Source organism: Mobula hypostoma, chromosome 1 (genome assembly GCF_963921235.1).
Source record: "Mobula hypostoma chromosome 1, sMobHyp1.1, whole genome shotgun sequence".
NCBI classification, from domain to species: Eukaryota; Metazoa; Chordata; class Chondrichthyes; order Myliobatiformes; family Myliobatidae; genus Mobula; species Mobula hypostoma.
In genome coordinates, this window is record NC_086097.1 from 195386530 (window position 1) to 195394016 (window position 7487).

General features: G+C 36.8%; 1 long non-coding RNA gene across 1 annotated transcript; it reads right to left on the reverse strand.

The window, feature by feature from the left end:
* Positions 1 to 755: 755 nt before the first annotated feature.
* On the reverse strand, positions 756 to 2052 carry LOC134342840 (uncharacterized). Its single transcript, XR_010017121.1, has 3 exons — positions 1738 to 2052; positions 1414 to 1647; positions 756 to 891 (listed from the first exon to the last, which is right to left on the reverse strand). It is a non-coding gene; the product is annotated as an uncharacterized LOC134342840 (long non-coding RNA).
* Between the last annotated feature and the right edge of the window lie 5435 nt (positions 2053 to 7487).

The window sequence follows — 7487 nt, forward strand, 5'->3', positions numbered from 1 at the left end:
ACTCTGGTTCCATCCACCTGCCAAATTAGTTTTGGATCCTTCCCAACAGCTCCAGCAAAACTGCGTACAAGAATATTTCTCCCCCTTGACATCAGCTGTAACCTATTATTTTTGTACAGGTTTTCCTTCCCCAGAAGAGAACACAATGATCCAGAAATTTGAAACCCTGCCACCTGCTCCAATTCCGCAGCCACACATTCATCTGCCACATTATCCTATTCTTACCTTCAATGAAGCGTGAGACAGGCAGCATTCCAGAGATTGTACCCTTGAAGTCCTGCTTTTCAGCTTTCAACTATATTCTCACTTCAGGACCTCATCCCTTTTCCTACCTTCGATGTTGGTAGCACTATGTACCATGACCCTGGCTGTTTATCCTTCCCCTTTAGACTGCTGTGGACCTCATTAGAGACATCCCCGACACTGGCATCTGTAAGGTAACATACCATCCATCTGCCTCTTTCATATCCACAAAATCTGTTTTCGTCTCCTTTAATTATGGAATCACCATAGTGCACTCCTTTTCTGAGTCAGACTCAGTGCCAAAGACCCAATCACTTTATTATTGAGAGGAATGGCCACAGGTGTACTCTGCACTGGCTGTCTAATACATTTCCCTTTCCTAACAGTCACCCAGGTACCTGCCTCCTGCAATTTTGGGATGGCTAACTCCCTGTAGCTCCTAGCTACCACATCTTCATCCTCCTATAGTGGCTGGAGATTATCCAGCTACAGCTCCATTTCCTTGAAGTCTCTAAGGAGCATCAGTTCAATTCACTTTGTGCAGATGTACCGTAGCTATCAGTGAGACTGGAAGCCTCTTGGAGTTAAAATATTTCCGACGAAGCACATACCCTGGATCCATTCTCCCCGCACTAGCTACAGTATGTGCTAATAAACAAAGAAAGAAAAAAAACTTATTAGAATCTTACTTAGAACTTCCACCTGTTCTAGCTGAAACTTGTTGAGGTTGAGCTTGACCACTCTAACACTCGGCCACTCACACAGTGACTCCTCCCACAAAGTCCACTCCACTTACACCTCACATCTTTTTATTGGCCCTTGCTAAGTTACTAATAACCCAAGCAATCTCCTGCTCTGCCCTTCTCACTTCTTAAAACTGGCACATAATGCCCACAAGGAACTGTCTTCAACTCTCTTCATGATCTTAATGTTACAGCAATGGCATATATATATCTTTTTCTCCCTCTGTCCCTCTGAATATACCTCTTGCCCATCCTCTGGGTCACCCCCCCCCCTTGTCTTTCTTCCCGGACCTCCTGTCCCATGATCCTCTCGTATCCCCTTTTGCCTATCACCTGTCCAGCTCTCGGCTCTATCCCTCCCCCTCCTGTCTTCGCCTATTATTTTGCATCTCCCCCTCCCCCTCCAGCTTTCAAATCCCTTACTCACTCTTCCTTCAGTTAGTCCTGACGAAGGGTCTCGACCTGAAACGTCGACTGCGCCTCTTCCTATAGATGCTGCTTGGCCTGCTGCGTTCACCAGCAACTTTGATGTATGTTGCTTGAATTTCCAGCATCTGCAGAATTCCTGTTGTTTGCATATATATATCTTGTTCAGTTAAGATTCCGGTCTATGTTGACTTCCACAATGCTGAGAGATTTTACAATTATATCCCATTGAATGCTTGAATGCCAAGGAAGAGTGGTTAGACTCTATCTTACTGGAGAAAGTAATACACAGGTTGCTTGAAGCTGCAGTAAAATGCTGACTTACCGTCACTTTTATCCCATCCAAGAAATTAATCTCTGCAGTCCATATTAGGATTTATGCGGCAATGAGGTAGGCACCTAAGTGGTACAGGTGAAACACTAACAGGGGATCACTGCACATGTTATACATGAGTTACGGGCCTCATGTATCACTTTTGTTAACACTATCCTTCAGTTTGATGATTGAGGGTAAACTGATGGGCTGATACTTGATCAAAATCCATTTGTTCCGCTTTGTCATAGATTTTACAGTACATTGCTCTTTATAGAGGTTTATCAAAAGCTTTGGAAATTAAGTTTCAGATAAAATTGATCAATAGAAATAAAGAACTTAAAATGAATCAGTCATCTGAATCAAAATTAGACTCAGACAAGTTAAAATATAAGAAATATTGATCTCAATAACATAACCTTTGTATTTTCAGGGGCCTAACTGAGGAATAGACATTGTTTTAATTTCTTACACTGTATAAGAAACAATTTTAATGTATCTTTATTTACTAGCTAGAAATAAGAAAATATCAAAATCAACCTACAGTTCCAGAATAACGTTCCAAATATGCAGCAAAGTATCAAACTTAAGTCTGATCATACTACATTAAAACCATATATCTAAAGTTGTTCATTTGCTTCACATTTACCACCTATGTCCAAGGATATGCCAATACCCAACTAATTTTCATTACGTTGGTGTTATTAGAATAAACATAGGAGACAGAAAACTCAGACACAGAAAGATTTGCAAGATAAAATCTCAGAATTTGGGAAACACTTCAAAATTCTGACAAAATCTGTAAAGAGAGAATTTGTTAAATTTTCACATCAAGGATATTTCATTCAGAAAGTATATCTATTTGGACTAATGAATAAATCACTGACAAACTGAACACAAAAGGATCAGTTATGGCTGGCAATAATTTTGTGACATTGAGGTTCCGCCTCTTCATGTTTTATCTGTGTTGCTTCTGATAAGATTTACTTGATAGTTTATTTTAGTTTCTACTGTGCATTATCCACTGAAAACTTGATTGACATTACCCAATATATTTCATTTAAGATCCTTAATGACTGCCAAAGCAGAACAAAGCACCCCATCTGCTCATCAGTTTGGTTTGGATTGTAGCCTAGTCTCCTCTCATTACCTAAACCATCATTTTGCAAAATAGAGATCTTTAATTCAGTCTGGTTAATGTAATCATCCTGACAATGAAACCACAGTTTTATACTTTAAAGCTATTCGTTTACTTTCATTCTTGTATCTTTTTGCATAATAAACACAATATTCTGAATTTTAATGAAAAATTGTACGTACATTAAAAGGAGAAAAAGTAACAAGTAACCTGAACCTTCAACAATTTTAATCTAAAAATGACACAAAAGCTATGCAATGCCACTCTTTGCTGACATTTATTCATAATTATGCTCAGTTCCTCCAAAAATAATATTTTCTTTATCATAGTTGTACCATTTTTAAATAAAATAGCAGGCCATTGATGCTGAGGAATAGTATACCTATGCATAAACCAAGTGATATGATGGGACTATGACCATAACATTGAGCATGTGTCACTGGTGTGTTGTATGACCCTCAGAGCACAGTTTATTTTCAGAACTGGATCTGCCAGTGGCTTTGGTGAACCTGTGCCTTCTTTGAAAGCACTAGTATCAGGGAAGAGATGCCTAGATGGTGGCATTAGGAATTAGGTTCTGGAGGATGGTAAGGATAAAATCTACATATGAAAACACACAAATAACAAACTAAAGTGCATTAATATTAAATATTGTAAGATATGGAACAGATTAACCAGTGACTGTTTGAATACGATGCGGCAGGGAGTTCAGAAGCCTAATGGCCTGGTGGAAGAAACTTTCCCATATTGACTATTCTTGCTTTCATGCACCAGAGTCTCCTGCCTGATGGTAGAAAGTCAAAGAGGATGCTGGATGGATGGGTTCCTTGATAATAGATTCAAATATTTGAGATGACAAGATACCAGCAAGACACATCAGAGGAAAATATAAGGGGAATTGTTTCCCTGGATAGCTTAGAACTAAAGGTCATATTCTCAAGTATCAGGCAACCAGATGAGGGATTTTTAATTATTATTATTATTATTGCTGAGGCCTCTGTTGGTCAGGGTCGACCATGGATATTGCATCCTAGCTGTCTATGTGATAATCGAGTCAGGGCAGTACAATATGGAGAGCAAGCTGTTGCCCAGGCAGCAGGCTCCCCCTCTCCATGAAGCTGATGAATCCAAAGGAACGGCAGAGACTGATGCAGTTTGGCACCAGCGCCTCACAAGAGTTGCCAGTCAATATAGGACTGCATTAGGGACTCCAGCTCCAGATTTTCCCTCAGCATTTATATCTGAATCCTTCCCCATGAGTGGGTATAGTCACAAGACAGTGGAGGTATAAAATCATAGTTTTCCTTCTCCTAGCTGAGCTGCCATCCATAACTGACGAGTTCCATCTGCCTAAAGCGACTAGTTTTAAGGCAGCAGTAACCTGGCTTTTTCCCTTCTTCTCTCAGTAAAATAGTTCCAGCTTCCCAGCTATGACATCCTTAAGGAACCTTAATAATTCTTCTTCTTGTTTTTTTTTCTATCTCAAGCTGCTAAAGCCTAGCAATGGGTATAGCCAAGTATGCTCATTTCTCAATTGTTGGGAAGTATTGGACTATTCTAGTGGTGTTTAGAACTGTGGCTTTCTGGAGATTTACATAGACGTTACTGTGTAGAACTAATTGTTTAATGCTATTGTGTAGTGACTTTGGGATGATAACAGTTGTAAATATTACTATTGGGACAATATACCCAGTTTATGTTCCATAGTCTTTCAATTCTTTTAATTCAGCATATTTCTGGTGTCTTTCACGTATCAATTTCTGTAAGTTATGTGTATTTGGAATAGCTAATCTATTAAGTAAGCTGATCTTGCTTGTTTATCCTTTTTTATTATATCTGGACAGTTATCATGGATTGTCCTATCTGCAATAATGGATCTGCCATATTATAATTTGTAGGAATCTGACTCTAGCACTGAATTATAATAATTAATAAATTATTATTACTATTATGCAGGATTTAATTATGTTGAACTTCCCTCACATGAATGACTGTGGACAACATGAACAATAATTTACTTCAGGTATGAGTAGGTCCATTTCTCAGTGTTTTTAATGATGAGGCAATGATTCTTCAGATAATAAAAAAAATTCAGCAATGAGGATTAAACAGAAATTCAAATACAATGTAGTTTTAACCACAGTTTTATTGGATAACAAAATACAAGTAATGTTACTTCTAAGTAAAACTCTGGCATAACTTTTGCAATAATAGCAGCTTTCCACTATGAGATTTAAAGCTAGGAATATAAGAAACAAGACCATTGGGTAGGCTATTCCACCCCATGAGCTGTATCTGCCATTAAAGTAGATCAGTGGTCTCTGTAATTTCATTATGTGCAAGAGTCCAAAGAGGGAAAGGGTCAGCTACTAACATCAGGGAGATTATGAAGGTAAAATTCCCAGACATGTTGCCCTTAGAAAACTGGAGATAAGAGCGTGATTCTGTGAACATGCCTGGGAGACAGAGTTAAAAAACCTGACAAGAATTCCTTCCCCACCCACCTGTGAGTTTTCCAGACCTCTGGCCTACATTGACACCTGTTCTGCATACTTGACAGGACCATGACAAAAAGACATATAGTTAAAAAAAAGTGAAGAACTGGTAGCACACCTTATTCAGATTTGTTGTGGTAAACAGCAGAAATCCACAAAATCACCACTTGACCCCCAGAGCATTTTGCAGAAGAGTGTGAAGGGAACACAATGAACCATTTCCCTTGAGTGGCCAATAATAAAACAGAAAACGCAGTCCAGTTTCATCTGGCATCATTCTAATCAAGCTTTGCATGACAAATCACATAGTTTCTTGCATGTACCACATGTCTGCATAATCACTTCCATATATTAAATATGATTTGGACCTTATCTCTGAAAAATATTGATTTTTCAACACTATAATTTAATATGCAAGGCAATCCAAATTCTAGGAAATATATGTCACACAGCTTGATATTACCTCAATAATAATTTACTGGGATTAATGACTTGAAATGATTAGATCATTTGGACTTGAATAAACTTTATAAATCAAAGAACTCAAAAAAAAATCACAGCAGTTTCTTTTTCACTGTTTGCAGTCTCATTTCAGGTTCTTTAAACTCAAAGTTTCTAAATGCATTTTTAAAATTTTAAATGAATACTTTAATTGTTGATGAAAATGCTGCTCTTAAAATAGCTTTATGTGGACTTTCAATAGAATACTATAGTATTTCATATCAAATGTTCACTTTTAATTCAGCACCATTATCATAGCTTTAATTCAATTCTACTTGTAGAAGGTCCATATATTGCAGAAAACAAATCCCAATTTCATTATAATTGAACTCCATTTAACATCTTAACCTATAAATTGGATGAAACCCATTTTTACTGTTTAAAATGTGTTATGCTTTAGACTTATTGAAATTTGGAAGTCTCAAAAATACACAATATTGCCACAGCCTTGCATTGAGAAAGCGTTCAAGAAATGTTAAAAATTAGAGCTATGAAAATCATATCCCAGAGACAGGCCTTAATTCATGCAGAGTTTCACAACAGTGAGCAACAGATGTTTCTGACTGTATGGTGCATAATTTATGCGAGCCAAAGTCAGGATCTTTTGATCCAATTTCTAATATTAAATGAATTTGTGATGCACATATTGATAACATCTTTTGGCAATAAAGACACAAATTTTGTTGTAATAGTGGATCACAACAGTAAATGCCTGGTCCATTTTATTGATAGAAGGACCTGACCAGGAATGTGTGTAAACAGTGAAAAACATGCACAAAGCCATCTGTTATGCACCCCCATCTATGTAAATTTTCAGTAATTCTGTCTCTAGATACATAGACTGGTGTATTCTAAACTGTGCATCAATTAATCCCTTCATAAAAAAGCGCAAACTTTTATTGAACCTTTGGTGAATAGTCAGCTGAATTATTATTTTAGTAATAGTGTCACAGTGTAATGCTGTAACGCTTTATTCTGCATTGTTTTGCCCTGTAATACATCAGTGCCCTGCTGTAGTGAACTGACTTGTGTGGACGGTATGCAAGATAAGTGTTTCATTGTACCTCACTACATGTGACAATAATAAACCAATTTACCATTGTAAACTTAATAGTGTTTTTAACACAAAAATGCTGGTTTAATTTGGAGTAATGTCAAGGGTTGTGGAAATACTGAGAATATTGAGTACTTATATTTGTCACAAGATGATATAATCAACAAAAGTCATATACCAGTTCTACAATACAATTTTGCATGGTGTAAAATTGACAACCTTTAGTTTTTATTATTAATTTCTGTATTATGTTCAGCAAATACACTTTTCCTTTAAGGTCAGCTTCTAACCCAATATCTACCTGTATTTTCATTCTTTCATCAGGTGATTGGAAAGCTCCATTTAGGTAGATTAAAGAATTATTTGAAATCAGAGAATGCTGAACAATGTAGCTAGTTTTGTTGAGAGAACCAATTAACATTTCAGGTTTCAAAATATCATCAAAATGAAATATGAACTGCTTCACTCCACACACATTGCCCAATCTAAGCTTTCAATAATATTTATTTTTAAATTTCAACTTTGTTTATTTAACAATATGAAGTCAATATTACCATTTTAATCAGTTTGTAAA